Source organism: Lissotriton vulgaris, chromosome 9, assembly GCF_964263255.1.
Source record: "Lissotriton vulgaris chromosome 9, aLisVul1.2, whole genome shotgun sequence".
NCBI lineage: Eukaryota > Metazoa > Chordata > Amphibia > Caudata > Salamandridae > Lissotriton > Lissotriton vulgaris.
In genome coordinates, this window is record NC_141697.1 from 1057081116 (window position 1) to 1057097978 (window position 16863).

Consider the following 16863-nt stretch of genomic DNA (forward strand, 5'->3'; position numbering starts at 1 on the left):
CTCCATATTCTCATTAACGTATAGTCTCAAATTAACAAAACCACCAGTGTTGAGTCACAGTTACATAAAGATCCTGTAGACATTAAGTTGGCAGCTTACTTGTGACTTATGCGCACTGATAGTATGCATCTACGTCTCATTTGAAAGATTATTTATTTTTGAAATTTTTGGTACGCAAAACAGCAAAATCCATCTCTAGCACTTTAGGTGGTATGAAGTGGTTTACATAGGTAATGCAGGTGTAGCTGCAGCATTCCCCTTAGGTGACAGGTTGTTGGGTCTACAGTAAAACAGGTTGCTGTAGCTATGGATTAGCCTGGTGGCATCGAGGTGGTCGTTTACCAGGTGCCGCATTTTGTAAAAGGTGCTCTGTTCCTGTTTGCTCCACGGCACAGCTAGTGTGTCTCCTGAGGATAAGGATAATAAGGATAATTACGCACTTATATAGCGCACGACTACCCTGCCGCATCTCAGCACTTGTACGAATACCGCCGAGGAACCCTTCCTGGCCTTTCCCTGTGAGGAGCCCACTCCTGAGCACCCCCAAGGTGAAGTCAGGCATCCTCAGCGTTGTTGGGGCCGTTGTAGAGATTAAGCAAGCTATTGCCCAGAGGTGCAGAGTGGGGCTCATGATCAGAATAGGCACCAAGGCGAGAATTATCAGGTCCGAGGAAATTGAGCCCGAGACCCGCCGAGGCAGGAAATGAACCCTGGTCCCAGCCAGACTACTCCATCAGGGTCCGCCGCTCTAACCATTGAGCCACACTTCTCTCTGAGGGCCTCTATACCTCCGCGCTCATGTCTAGAACAGGGCAGGGGCAGAAGGAAAGTCTTTCCCTCATTTGCATGCGGTCCCTCCACCAAGCAAAAGAGGGAATGAGCAAATGAAAATCATGCTGGTGCAATACGTGCACCGACTCTGTCACTATACCAGAAGGGACTGTGCAAATGTCTACAGTCTCTTCTGTAATATCAAAGTGCTCTGGGGGCACAGAAACTCACACACCCGTTGCACCTTCGAAACACTTTGTGTAATACAGCCTCAGGTGTACAGATAATACATTGTAGGTACAGATGAATTGACTCCAGCTAAAGTCTTCAGTCAGATCACCCACCAAGGTATAGTGGTACAACTGTGGATGAGGGATACTCATATGCATTTTAGGGTAGGGGGTGATAAAGATTAATCTTGGAATTAATCTGTCATCCTTCCCTTATAGAATATTAGGAAGTCTGTTTCAAGTCTCTGAAGTATAGGTATTTTATGTTATTTATTGTGTGTAGTGTTACATACTATCCCTGGCAGCTCAGATATGATAATGACGTGATTTCCCACATGTCAGTCCACCACAATGAGGGCACTGCTTGCGTTCTGGCAAACATGCACCACAGGAAGCTGCACATGGCTAACATCATGGTTATTAGATCAGAAAGGTCAATCCGAAATTGCTAGAGAGAGATCTCAGTCTCTTACGTCAAGATAATACATTCTTGGCAAATACAGCAGTTTCAACCTGACATCAAAGCAGCTATCTGCTGTAGGAGGATGTCTGGCGCATTGGGTATTCCCGCAAACCAGACTATCTCTGCATTCTTCCGACTTTACAGCTGATCTCAGCAAGTTTGTCTTCTCCAAAACACATTTTTTTTGCAGTTTTATATAGCGCAAAGTAAACACAATGATTATTAAAAAATAATAAAATGTAGAGCTCCTGCGATAACAGACATAGTTGCATATGTTGCAGACTTTGATACCAGTCATGGTTAGCCCGAGGGAGCAGCTGGTGCACCAGGCTTACCCTTGCTATTCCTCCATCAAATCTAGTAAGGTGGCAGATTGGACAGAAAATAAACAGCGCTTTAACAACTTTGAACTTCTGTAGTTTCCACCATGTTCCCTCCCCGAGCTAGTCAGCAGCCTGTAGGAAGCTAATGAAGCATTAGTAGGGATGGAAAAAGAAGTTAGTCCTGTGAAGTCAAAGTGTATGTAGTTGTGATTGTCTTTCTTTAGCATATGCTTAGCACAAACCTGGTTTGTCATAGCTGAGAACCTTCTTTGATTTCATGTGCAGAGCCTGACCATGTGATCTACTGACTCGACCCAGGCCTGGACTGGGGAACCAAAAGCGACCCTGGCAAAAATATTCAAACCAGTTCCACTCTCTTCAGCTTCTTGTGCTTTTGCTCTCTTTCCATCCATCCATTCTCTCTTTCCCCGTCACTGATCGAATTCTCTCTAAATTCCCCTTCTCTCCTTCTCTTTCTTTCTTTCTCTCTTGAAGCCTTACGTTTCTGGTGCAATTCTGTTGCTATAAACTCAGGGAGCTGGAGAAAGTGCCAAAAGCACCAGGAGCAGCCCTGGGTTTTCAAAACCGGTCTCCGTGGGCTCCAGGCGATCGGGGAAATGCACTGTGGAATAAAAGGCTTGCCCCGCACTGATTCAAACTACTTTGTGACAGAGCTTAATTTGAGCTGGAAGTTTCTGGTGCTCAGCACCATCACTTAATCGTCAACACTGTCGCTTATAGCGTGAACTCGACCCAAAGGAATTGGAGCGCTTTCCTTGAGCACCAGTTAAGGACACATACATTTTTTGTTAGGCACGGGGAGATTACGTGATTTGCCCGGAATCACAGGATGTTGAGCCTAAGCTGAGACTCGAACCTGGTTCCCCAGCTCCAAAATCAGTTGCTCTTGCTGTTCGGCCACATCCGCTCCCCACTTGTAGGGTTTCATGGTTAGTAGTTAGTTCTGTTATAGGCGATGCTAATAGAAGCAATTGAGCTGGTGCAAGCTGTCTCCTGAGGAGGGCCCGGCACTCAGGGCCGGACTGGGGACCAAAACCCGCCATGGCAAAGTACTCCGCCGGACCCCCACCCCCTCCGAGGGTTGGGGGGTTGCCGCCGAGCTCTGTAAAACGGCACTGTAACAAAATCGACCCCCAGGGGCCCAAAACCGGCCCCCACCCGTGCGGCGCACCAGGGGATTGCCCAGTGCCCGCTACGGCTAGTCCGGGCCTGCCGACACTATTTGTTTCACAAATTAACCACTGCTTTGTGGACCATGAGTCTTGTGGCTATGGAACTGTTTTCCTAAGCAAACTTTCTCAGATTCCAAAAGACTATGAAATAAAGCGTTAAATCATTAAGTAGCTGATGAACACATCATGCAGTTAAAAGTGGGTCACCTGTTTCAGGAGAGGGTTGAGGTCCATGGACCGAAACAAGTACAAAAACTAACAATTATTTGCCTGTGATGGCCCAAATCATTGAAAGACCTTGGGTTTTGATAGTGTCCCAATTCCAGCACTTACATGTCTTCTGATACTTTTTAGTATTCTGTAGATTTCTAAAATAAGATACACACCAGCTTATTAAAAATGAACTCAACCTCAGTACAAGTGTGACTTTTGGGTTGAGTCACCCATCCATGTACTTGAAACAGTGTGAAGCCTTCCGTTGGATTCCTGCCTTTTCTAAACTCTCTAATTCCCCCGAGAGTGTTTCTTGTTTCTAAGAAATGTTCCTGTGTTCAAATTCTTTCCATACTACGTGCACCAGAGAGGAAGTTCTCTACATTCCTAAGTGAATGTGCTTAGTTATGTGCTCCTTGGTGACAAGGAACACTTTAAAATGTAAGCTGCTAACAAATAAGCAAAGGGACGTGCAGATGGGGCCTCCGATTTAATATTGATCACAATGGCTGGAAATGAACAGGAAACACAAACTACAGCAACACGAGCACACGTTTGCATGGAAACACTTTGCTTGAGCAGCCCAAACAATACATCAGCTCTCTCCTTGTTTATAAACATAGTGATCAAATGTGATCTCTAAGAAGAACATTTCTAATACCAAACCCTTGCCTTCTTTGGCAGTACACACGCTCCGCGTCAGCTCATCTTGGGAAAAGGAGATCCAGCTGTCACTCAGACAATGTGCATTAATGCCTATTCCTAGTAGTGAAAGTTATTCTACTCTCACACTACTATCCTACTAAAGGTCTCACATGCAGTTGGCTTTTTAGTCTCCAGCAGGGATCTTGGACAGGAGGTGGGGTGCAGATGCATTCAAAGTAGTAATCTAAAGCAAGCGTTGGGATACACTGTGCTTCAGATTGGCCAGTAATCAATATATATACATTAATGCAATTTAAAGTCATATAGCATTATGCTTTCTAACTTACTGACCAGCTACTATGTTATGATGAGTCCATGGAATTAATTGCATCCATCTACTGGAACACTGGACAAACAAGGACTCAAACAGATACAGCACTGTGGTTGTGTTATTTGTGTGTCTATTGCTTCCTACAGACTTTATGTTGACATTTCAAGTCTAGGTTAGCATGAATATGGGTGTTTCCATTTTTAGTATTAGAGGTGATCTTTTTATACGGCATGAACTGGGACCTGAATTGCCAGTACAGCAGGGGGTCAGTTTTACTGAGCTCTGAAGGATGTCTGGCTGAAGGACTTGAGGCGCCTTAACCCGAATCTTAGTAGCATCTTATAGTGTGCCTACCGGGTGCGAATCGCCCCCCCCCACCCATAAAAGACATGAAGCAGGTTGTTGTCGTTCACCGCGTAGTCTTTTTATTAAAACTTCAAGCAGTGTAATTAAATTAATCCTTTATTCATCTTGATTAAGGTAAATCTTTAAAATGCTTGCTTATCAACACCACAGCATTAGAATAATCTCAAAGTTATACATTGCCGTTATATTTACGCCCCGCTCTCCAAGGGGCCTTTTGCTTGTCCTTCGGGCTGTGCCAGCAGACCACAACCAAGATAGTCTGCTCTCCTTAAGTTGACCGCCCTCCGGTCAACAGAGCCGCAGGTAAATAATCTGCCACTATTTGTGACGACAATACCGGGGTATACCCCCTCCAAGTTTATAAACTTACAACCCGGCATCTTGGGTAGGGCAGGAGTGGTCAGGACCACCAGCAGGTCAGTCCCCCCTCTCCCGCCAGCCCAGAGCCCCACAATGACTGCTTGCCCTTTCCATGGGCAGCCAGTCCATTCCAAAAAGGAAGTCTACACCCTTTTCTTGCGTGAGACCCCGCCATTCTCTTCCTTGTTGCAGGGATGGGTGGGTGGGTACTTCTTTGCTAGTCTGCTGCCGCCGGACTGTTGAGAGAGGACAAAGAGGGTTAGTTCAGCCTCCCCCGAGGCTTTTGTACCCTCGGGGGAGGGAAGGTCGACCCTGCCTTCCTGATGACGTTAGGCTCACGTGGTAGGCTCACGTGGTCATGCCATGCCTCCCTTCTATCTTGCTGGCTCTTCCCTGTCCTATTTCTGCCTCAAGGACGTCTCTGCTGGCTCCCGCCCCGGATGCCACTAAGGGCGCCACGCCCCTAGGAGTGGGTGGCGCCGTTCATAGTGTGCCTACCGGGTGCGAATCGCCCCCCCCCCCCCATAAAAGACATGAAGCAGGTTGTTGTCGTTCACCGCGTAGTCTTTTTATTAAAACTTCAAGCAGTGTCATTAAATTAATCCTTTATTCATCTTGATTAAGGTAAATCTTTAAAATGCTTGCTTATCAACACCACAGCATTAGAATAATCTCAAAGTTATACATTGCCGTTATATTTACGCCCCGCTCTCCAAGGGGCCTTTTGCTTGTCCTTCGGGCTGTGCCAGCAGGCCACAACCAAGATAGCCTGCTCTCCTTAAGTTGACTGCCCTCCGGTCAACAGAGCCGCAGGTAAATAATCTGCCACTATTTGTGACGACAATACCGGGGTATACCCCCTCCAAGTTTATAAACTTACAACCCGGCATCTTGGGTAGGGCAGGAGTGGTCAGGACCACCAGCAGGTCAGTCCCCCCTCTCCCGCCAGCCCAGAGCCCCACAATGACTGCTTGCCCTTTCCATGGGCAGCCAGTCCATTCCAAAAAGGAAGTCTACACCCTTTTCTTGCGTGGGACCCCACCACAGGGCGAGTAGCTTACTGGCGCGCTCGCCCTCCCCCCGACCTAACCGCCTTCACTGCTGGGTGCCACCTCAGCACCACTCCCCTGTTCATATATGACCAGGAACTCTGGTGCCTGCGGATCAGCCGCCGCTCTTACCACTGGCTGTCAATTCACAGCTGCTGGTACACTGGGCCCCCCATCGGTAACCCACCATCTATCATGATGCTTAAGTTGAGGCCTGATCAAGGCAACTGCACCGTAGTGAGCTGAATGGGACTAACCCAAGAAACCACCTCTGGCACCTTGGAGTCCTCCCTTCATTTCCAGGGTGGTTTCCTCACTTGCTGCTTTTAAACCCTTTTCATCCAGCTGACCTGTGGCTGCCAATCCTACCGTAGAAGGTAGACAGTTAATAAATTAACTTCCAGGCTGACTGCAATTGCTTGTCGTGACATGCATTCCTTATCAAGCTACCTGGCATCAATGATCCTCTGAATAAAATACACATTGACGACTGCCAGCCAGTGAAGCAGCTGGAGATTCTATGTTCTTGAAGGCTACTTTACCCATTGCCGATTATGATGCCTGACAAGGCGAAGCCCGAGGAAAGGTTATGCAGAGAATAATTATTACGAAGTATTCACCGCGGCTGACGGAGCCTAATCTTAGCTAATGAAGTATTGCAGTAATATGTAAAATATGACCCTTAAAGCAACTGCAGGCGGTCACGTTAAAAGACGTCTTCATATAAAATGAATTCAAACTTCATACCCTCGCAATGGGAAATGTGAACGCATTAAAATTGAACCTATAAAGTGGAACACTGATTTACAGGCTATATTTGTACACATACACGGACTGCTCTGATAAAAAATGGCAAATTAGCACAAATATTCATGAAAATGACATAGCTATGCAAGGTTCCAACATATTATGCTTTTGTGCCAAAATCCACAGCTATGAGAGAAATGTAGAATGAACTTTACACGTCCAGGATATATACTAGGAGCAAACATATTTTGTCTGGCAATGTTGATCCTCCTAGTGTATGGATTGCATTAAAGAAAGGACAGCCCTGACATACCAAATATATCTGCTTTGTAATTAAATGTAAATTGGATCTTCATTGATTGTCAAATTTCACTTGTTTGGTTCTTCGAATGAGTAAGCAAGTAATTGTGTAAGGGAACAAGCAAACCATTCACAGTCATATGACATGGACACTTTCAGAAAGGCACATTTGATTGGGCAGAAAAATGCCAACTTTCTAGATGTTACACTTTCAGAATTGTAACTTAATTCCAACTTTACTATTAAATGGCCATTTACAATACAACTCAAAAAAGTGGAAAACAAATTGTTTAACTCTTCCCAAAATGAGGTTATCAGTTATTAACCCCTTCCATGCTCATGACGAGCTCAGCTCGTCATGAGGCACAGTTGAGCTGTGCTGATGACGAGCTGAGCTCGTCATGAATAAAGCCAAACAGCAATTTCCAGCACAGGGGAAAAATAACCACAGCAGCGATGTGGTTAAGTAGGCTAAAGTAACCTAGTGTTAATCTATTGGAAAACGAGCCATTAAACAGTAATAAAAAAGCTACTTTTGGAGCTTTTCGCTGTCATGACATATAAAACATATCACATATGTCCTACGTTTGAAATACCAAGCCCCCTGTCCTAATAGTGGTTAGGGCCTGCATTATGGGTGACTTAATAGCGTTAAAAGGAACATGTATGCCAGGCAAAAGGCTTATTTTGCTGGAGATAAATTGCAGGTTATAACTGCACAACACGTTGCAGTGCAGGCTTGAGATATGTTTTGCTATGCTACTTCAGGGAGTGGCACAATGAGTGCTGCAGCTCACTTGTAGCATTTAATAAACAGACCCTGGGTTCATGTTGAACCACCTAATATGGACTAATAAGTATAAAAATGAGACAGTTGCGGGCATGCCAATTTTACCTGTTTAAAGGGGGAGTGCCCAACACTTTATCACGTATTAGTTGTTCTCATGCCAACAATGATTGTACCCAGATTAATGCATCAATCGACCCCTTATCTTCAGATCGCTCTGGAGGGAATAATCTAATAACCTCTAGAGATGAGGAGGCTGTGGACAAATTTTATCGACTGTCAGACTATTCAAACTCCTCAGGGGAGGAGCATCTAGTTAACGATTTGGCCGCCGATAAGAGCGACAGTATCAGCCTGCATTGGGGGGAGGAGAATGATAAAAATTACTGGGTCAAGGTGCATGACATGGCTACTATAGCGGGTCATTCTAAATGTCTGCATCATTGATCTGGGATTACTCCTTCTCCTCTGGGATGAGGAGCACATGAAAGGACCAAATTGTTTAATCAGTATGTACACGCTTTTTTGAAAGATTCATTCATAATTTTCAACTCAGCAATGTCTAAAGTCTTTTCCGAAACTTATACTGTAAGTCAAATCATTATTCTTCAATGTAATCTGGAATATGGCTCAATTTAAAACATAAACTGATCTGTTGCGGAAACTGCAGTATGAAAAATTGAAATATGAAATTGAATAGGGAGAAAAATGTAAACCAACCTGAAATACATACGTTGTTGCTGAAATGAGTTGTCAACACAAATGCATATATTTGTTTTCAAAGACTTCTTCCAAACACTGTTGCAGGTGTGTATATTGCACACAAAAAAGAAATAATATACCACTACAACTGCAGTTCTAATTGGAACTATCTTGGACAATAGGTCAACTTGTGTATCTGCAGCAAGCACAAATGGTTAAAACCTGCACAAAGGGGGTATTTCGCGTTCGTACTTTGAAGGCGACGAACAAAACACCTTCAGATACTTGGAACTATCTACGAACAGCCCCTTAACGTTGAGTACAATTTGACACGGCATTCATTCTAAAATGAATGCCAAATAATAAAACACATGCATATATTTGTTTCCAAGACTAGAGTTTTTAAGCCACGCTTTTAATTACATCGGCCGCGCCCCTTTGAGAGACCCTTCCATTTTTTAGTCCCACTTAAAGCCCTGTCAAGCAGACAAGGGGACAAGACTTGTGTGAGTGTTCTTTGCCAGGGCTTATGTTAGGTTCCCTCATCCGGCTCTGTCATTTAATAAACACTTCTCTAGAGTGTGCTATAACCGAGCAGACCCGTATTCTCACTCTTTCAAGAAACAGGACATTGGGATATTTTCCTGTGTTCAAAATCCGTTTTCCCCACTCAGCAAAAACCAGCCCTTTGGGTCTGGAGTTGGTTATTCGCAAAGTCCTCACAATTAACGTGTACCGAAAATAAGGTCAGTGCCTTGGGACGAGGGAACTGTAATTGGATCAGCAAATGCCTTCTAGTCGGTTAAGTGGTTTCGAATAGGGAAGGCTGGAGTGTCATAAAGGAACATGGAGGCCCTTTGGGACGCACCCTGGGTCACCTATTGTTGCCGCCATTCCCGCAAATGCCAGGGGAAAAGTTTAAAGCTCAATGGAGACAGCTGTTACATAGCAGGAAATGGAATTAGCACTTGCAGAAAAAGGAAATCTTGCTCTAATCGTTCAGGAGGAGTCACATGTTGCCATTTAGCAGCCAGCCAGGCATCTGGAAAAAACTGTCATGGCGCACCAGAGACCTGCCGGAGTTTAAATGCAGCACAAAAGCCTCTTTTTAATTCATATTTAGACTAAAATAAAGAGCATGAATTTTTACGTAGTTTGGATTTCCGTGGCGAGGAAGGTAGTAACCCTGTAGCAGACACTGCTCATCAAGGCCTGTCTCCTGCAGCAGTTTGTTTTCCTGTTTTCTCTGGGAGTCGCGCTCGCAGGGGGTAGGTGTACCCGCTGAGGGTTAAGTATACTTCGTTTGGCAGTGGTTAAAGTGGTGCCAGTACGGGAGCATTAGCAAGGAAGCCTCCTCTGGTAAAGGGGTAACCAACATGCGGAGAAAGCTGCGTGAAGCTGTGGTAGCGCCATGGCCTAAGCCGAAACAAATATCTGCATAGGGAGCTACACTCAAACCAGTTCAATTCTCGCCAATGACAGGTAGTGCAAACGATAGCCATAGGCCATGGAACGAAAAATACACATTAGGATGAAATCAAAGTAAGTGACAATTTTTATGCACCCTGCAAATAGGGAAACGCATTTAGCATACACATAAACGTATGACCTCGTCTGATGGACGAGCTTGAAAATCTGAATACATACACATTAGAATGAAATCAAAGTAAGAGACAATTATTTATGCACCCGGAAAATAGGGAAATGCGTTTAGCATACACATAAACGTATGACCTTGTCTTCTTGCAAATCTGAATAAATATCACACTGAAAAGATCCTTTGTCGCATATACACCCTGTGTCTTCCCAAATGCAAGCCTGGAACTACTCTGCGCCTGTTATGCATTACCCACAAACCCTTTTCCTTCCTGCGATGCGTGGGTTGCTACTTTTTCTATTTCTACCTCATTCGTGTCTGGCGGGCCCCTGTGATCCGTTCCTCTTCCCCGATCCCTGCATAGCCCGGAGGCACTGGTGCGCCACCTAAGGCACCGGAGGAAGCACCCTTTTTGTTTTAGGCACGCCGAAGACCCGCGGTGCCCCTGACATAAATACAGGCACTAGTAGAAACGTCCTACTTAGTCAAATGTCCTACATATCCCCCGTCCCGACACGTCTTTCCAACATTAATACTGGCTACTAGATAGAAAAACTATCACAAACTTTGGGGGCAAAAGCATCCGCACGGTCGCGCTACTATTAGTTACACAAGAAGGACGAAACAACTTGAAAAAACCAACGCAAGCTTTGGGGCAAAAGCATCTGCACAGGTTTAAATCATGGCCGGAAATGCATACCTATTGTCCACTAGCCATGAGGCTTCCGCCATTGCATCCCACGCTGTGGACTTCTTCCAACGTTCGCTGGTTATATTACCAGTTTAGGTTCCTGCTCCGGGCCTGGACGTTCTCCACGACTGCATTCCCTTCTACAGAGCTTTTCCTCGAAGTAAAGAAAATAGAAAAATCGTTTATGCTAAAAATCTCACACTACTGCACATGTAGCGCCGCTTGAGCTCGGTGAGCATTCGTCCTAATCAGCGACACAGATATCTCCTAACACCCACCTAATGACTACGCTGTGAGGCCCTCTCCTTTTCTCCACGTGCAGAAACCCGGCTAACACTGTACTTCTTTGCTGGTCTGCTGCCGCCGGAGCTGTTGAGAGAGGACAAAGAGGGTTAGTTCAGCCTCCCCCGAGGCTTTTCTACCCTCGGGGGAGGGAAGTCAAGTCAAGTCAATAAATTTATATAGCGCGCTACATACCCAGAGGGTCTCAAGGCGCTTGAAGAAGGGTGGGGACTTACTTGTCAAATATCCACGTTTTAAGTTGCTTTCTGAATGCTAGGTGGTTCTGAGTAAGACGAAGGTGAGTGGGAAGTGAGTTCCAGGATTTAGCTGCCAGGTAGGAGAAGGATCTACCTCCCATGGTGGTTTTGTTGATGCGAGGTACAGTGGCAAGGGCCTGGTTGGAGGATCGTAGCTGGCGGGGGGGGGTGTAGAAGGACAGTCGTGTGTTGAGGCATTCGGGTCCGATTTCGTAGAGTGCTTTGTGTGCGTGGGTTAGGAGTCGGAAAGTAATCCTCTTATTGACGGGGAGCCAGTGGAGGCTTTGCAGGTGACCAGAGATGTGTTCTTTACGCGGGATGTCTAATATGAGCCTAGCTGAAGCGTTCTGGATGCGTTGGAGTTTTTTCTGGAGTTTTGCGGTGGTACCGGCGTAAAGGGTGTTTCCGTAGTCCAGTCGGCTTGTGACCAGAGCGTGGGTGACTGTTTTTCTAGTTTCGGTGGGGATCCAGCGAAATGTTTTTTTGAGCATGCGAAGAATGTTGAAGCAAGATGAAGAAACGGCGTTGACTTGTCTGTTCATCGAGAGTGAGGAATCCAGGATGACGCCCAGGTTCCGTGCGTGGTCTGTCGGGATGGGTGCTTTTCCAAGGGCCTCTGGCCACCAAGAGTCATCCCAGGCGGAGGGGGAGGTGCCTAGGATGAGGACTTCTGTTTTGTCTGAGTTCAGTTTCAGACGGCTGTGTTTCATCCATTCGGCTACTTCTTTCATTCCTTCATGCAGGTTGGTTTTGGCAGTGTTAGGGTCTCTGGTGAGTGATAAGATCAGTTGAGTGTCGTCGGCGTAGGAGATGATGTTGAGGTTGTGTTGGCGTGCGATGACCGCGAGGGGGCTCATGTATACGTTGAAGAGGGTGGGGCTGAGTGAAGATCCTTGTGGTACGCCGCAGATGACTTCAGTGGCCTCTGACTTGAATGGTGGAAGGCGGACTCTCTGGGTTCTTCCGGTGAGGAACGAGGTGATCCATTCCAGTGCTTTTCCTTGGATTCCGACGTTTCTGAGGCGTTGTAAAAGGGTGCTATGACAGACCGTGTCGAAGGCCGCGGAGAGGTCGAGGAGGATGAGGGCGACTATGTCTCCATTGTCCAGTAGAGTTTGAATGTCGTCTGTTGCTGCGATGAGAGCGGTTTCAGTGCTGTGCTTGGCTCGGAAGCCGGATTGTGAGGAGTCGAGGGATTTGTTGGTTTTGAGGAAGGCGGCGAGCTGGTTGTTGACAGCTTTCTCAATGACTTTGGCCGGGAATGGGAGGAGCGAGATGGGGCGGTAGTTTTTGAGTTCGGTGGGGTCAGCTGTGGGTTTCTTCAGAAGGGCGCTGAGTTCGGCATGTTTCCAGCTTTCCGGGAAGGTGCCGGATTTGAGGGAGCAGTTGATGACGTCTCGGAGGTGTGGTGCTATGATGGAGTCTGCTTTGTTGAAGATGTGGTGAGGGCATGGGTCTGTGGGGGATCCTGAGTGGATAGAGTTCATCAGACGGATGGTGTCCTCAGTGGAGATTGGCTTCCAGTTATTGAGGATATTCGGGGGGGTGGGGGTCCTGCAGGGGGTTGGGTGGGTTGGTCTTTGGGTCGGTTTTCGAAGCTGTTGTGGATGTCTGCAATTTTGTTGTGGAAGAATGAGGCTAGGGAGTCGCAGAGGGCTTGAGAGGGGGTGATGTCGTTGGAGTTGACTGAGGGGTTGGTAAATTCCTTGACGATGTTGAATAATTCCTTGCTGTTGTGGGCGTTGTTATCTAGTCGGTCCTTGAAAGCGGCTTTCTTGGCATTCCGGATCAGTTGGTGGTGTATGCGGGTGGCGTTTTTGAAGGCGTCCTTGGTGCTGGAGTTTGGGTCTTTTTTCCAGGCCTTCTCAAGGGAGCGACAGAGTTTCTTGGATTTCTTAAGATCATCGTTGAACCATGAGGCCTTCTTGCTGCCTAGTTTGATTTGTCGTTTTTTCAGTGGTGCTAGGCTGTCGGCGCTGTTGGATAACCATTGGGTGAGGTTGGTGGCAGCTTGGTCTGGGTTTGAGGAGTGGGCTGGGGGGTTTTGCAGAAGCGATGAGGAGATCTGGTCGATGGTGATTTTGTTCCAGTTTCTTTGCAGAGTAGGTTGGGGGTGGATGTTGGATGTGGGCTTGTTGTAGGCAAAGTGAACGCAGCTGTGGTCAGTCCAAAGGAGAGCTGTGGTGTGGCTGAAGGAGACATGTTTGCTGGAGGTGAAGATAGGGTCGAGTGTGTGACCTGCGATGTGGGTGGGGGTAGTGACAAGTTGTTTAAGTCCGAGGTTGGCGAGGTTGTCCAAAAGGGTGGTGGTGTTGCGGTCGTTGTTCTTTTCAAGGTGAAAGTTGAGGTCTCCCAAGAGGATGTACTCCTAGGAGGGGAGCGCGTGTGGAGTGATGAAGTCCGTGATGTCTTCACTAAATTGTGCGCGGGGTCCTGGTGATCTGTAAAGGAGGGTGCCTCTGAGTGTGGTCTTGGGGTCGGTGTGGATCTGGAAGTGAAGGTGTTCAGAGTTGGCGAGATTGACGTCTGAGCTGGTTGAGATGCGGATGGATTTCTTATGGACGATAGCGATGCCTCCTCCTGTGTGGCCGGTACGGTCCTTGCGAATGATCTTATAGCCTTCCGGGATGGCAATGGTGATGTCTGGGGCTGATGTGGCGTTCATCCATGTTTCTGTCGACATGTTTCTGTCGACCCTGCCTTCCTGATGACGTTAGGCTCACGTGGTAGGCTCACGTGGTCATGCCATGCCTCCCTTCTATCTTGCTGGCTCTTCCCTGTCCTGTTTCTGCCTCGAGGACGTCTCTGCTGGCTCCCGCCCAGGATGCCACTAAGGGCGCCACGCTTGTCTGGGTTAGGAATCAATTTTTCACTTAGATCGGTTTGAGGGAGGGGACAACATATTTCCACTTTTCCAGCATCATCATTTTTACATTTCTTAGTATCTTGGGAATTAATACCACCATCGCCTTGATCCTGGAGAATGAAGGCAAGATTTACTTTAACAATTTCTTTTGAGTGACTTGAATGCTGCTTTATCGGTTGTGTTATTTCATATAACATCACCGGATTTAACAGTTGAATCCAGATGTTTGGACTCTGTACAACCCTTATCCCACAGACATTGCAACAGGCTGAACCCTTTTAAACATAACACCCCCAATATATAAAACCGCCTATTGAAACTCCTTCACAATTAGTGCAATGACACCTTTGAACTGCCTCACACAGTTCGCTGTGCTGCCATGGCAAATCACATAGAATTTACTGGCACTCTGCATGAATTAAACTGTAATATAATAATACAGATGGAAACATGGTTCAGTCCCATCTCTCAAACCACTTGCAAAGACTGGTCATAGGAATAAGCAGCCCCAACCCTTCCAAGACCCACTGGCACAGACCACCATGTGACTCAAATATCTTTCTGTGCAACCTAAACCTACAATGTGGGAGTTTCCCAGTCCCACTATTACAACTATCACCATTTTTCACTCATCCTTTCTTCAAACAAATGACTTACGAGAGCAATTTACATGCTCACTTGAAGACAGGGTTGCTCTTCTAAGCATCATTATGTTCAGGTCAGTCTTTTGATTCAAGATCACATAATAGGTGATTGGTTGGATCAGCTGCTTATCACCTCCCAATTCAGCAGTTAAAACACACACACAGGTGAGATGAAAACCCACCAAAAATGAGTCATAAAATGTCAAACTTATGTACCGTGACAAGTTTGAAATACTTGCAATGTAGCAGCTATGCATAGAAACAGTTGTCAGAGACTTACAATGTGCACATCACAACAAAATGACAGGTATTATCAGCAAAGTGTTTCCTCTCATACATACGAAAAATAAGATCAAATGAAATTAAAATAAGAACAATAAATCAGACCTTCCTTAGGTGGGTATCACAGTAAGGAGGTTTTTGCGAGCCACAGGAAGTAAATGGTAAATATCACACCCACCATGCAATGCTTGTTTCCTATGAACAACATGAAGGTGTGATAGAGATAATGTAAACACAGACAGAACAAGGCAGAGACAGGAGCATTTTAAAAGAGAATGAATAAAATTTCCGATCAAGTCTGAAAAAATCCACCTCTACAAACCACCTTTCCATCCTCAATTCGTTTGTTGAAACATCAGTTTCCGAATTCTTTTAAGAAAAATGCTCCTTTTAACTCAAGAAATATGGGGGCATATTCACAAGGAGCCATTGGCGAATTAACGGCACTGTATTACAGCCAAAGTCGTGATAAATTTACCTCAGCATTTCCAAGCTGGTGTTAACAGCAGACATTGTCAGTTTTCCTGCGATATCCGCCCCAAAACCTAACACCACGGCGGACACCATCAACTAACCCTAATGAGATGCAGAGTAGGCGTTCCTGTGCAAAAACACATGAAAAAACAACAACACCACTGTCACAACGAACTGACAGACCCGTGAAGCAAACAAAAAACAGGCGATAAGCCGCTGTAGCCGCAGGTATTTAACACCTGCCTCAAGCAGGTGTAAAGCCGGACGACTACCTGCAGTAGGCAACGGAGCCCCGCACACAGTCTCACCCGAAGAACAAATAACGTCATGGAGCTACTCATCATACAGCTAGGAGCCCCAACAGGGCCACAACACCCACCGCCACCACCCCCCGGACCACCATAGAGTCAGCGCAGAGTAAGACAGCGAACCTACCAAAAACGCACCACTCTCACAGATCTAACGCCCGAGGAAGTCATTGCCCACTACAGGCTCAAGAGGACAACCATCATCCGCATCATGACCCACATCACCCACAGGCTGACGGTCCCAACTCAGCGGAGAACCAACATCCCTCCGTAGACAAAGCAGCTGGCTGTGCTGCACCTGTTGGCCTCTGGTACCTTCCAACCAACAACTGCCAGAGTTGTCTCACAGCCAGCCCTATCAAAGTTCATAACACCTGTCCTGGATGCCATCCTCAGCTTCAAACCCCAGTACCTTCACTTGCCCAATGCTGCGCAGGAACAGCTAGAGACACAGCAAGGCTTCTACACCATAGCCGGATTCCCGGCCATGTTGGGGGCAATGACTGCACACATATCCCACGTTTGCCCCCTGCGGTTATGGCACACCACTACCGCAACAGAAAGCGCACGCATTCCATTAATGTGCAGACAATAGTGGACCACCAGGGACTAATCACCAATGTCGTAGCCAACTACCCAGGCAGTGTGCTTGATTCCTTCATCTTCCGACAGTCCATCATCAACCAGCCCTTCCAGGATGGCACATATGGAACGGGACTGCTCGTTGGTAAGTAACTAATCGACACACCACACTACCCAAAGCCTCCAACACACAAAGCACAACTGTGGGGATGCACCTGTGAGCAGACCACATTCTACATGCCAAACTACACAACCACCTAACAGACACAACCACACCACTCCATCCTGGGCTACCCCTGCACCCAATACAGACTTCTCATGGCACCACAGCCACACAGCAGCTGAACGTGTGGAGATGCGGAATGCAGCCATGACACATTTGAGGCCCTGCTCTGCCCAC

The 16863-nt window shown here is 46.6% G+C and overlaps 1 protein-coding gene across 2 annotated transcripts in view; it reads left to right on the forward strand.

The window, feature by feature from the left end:
- FBLN2 (fibulin 2) overlaps positions 1-16863 on the forward strand; it is a 632659-nt gene that overhangs the window by 548845 nt on the left and 66951 nt on the right. The window lies entirely within an intron of this gene.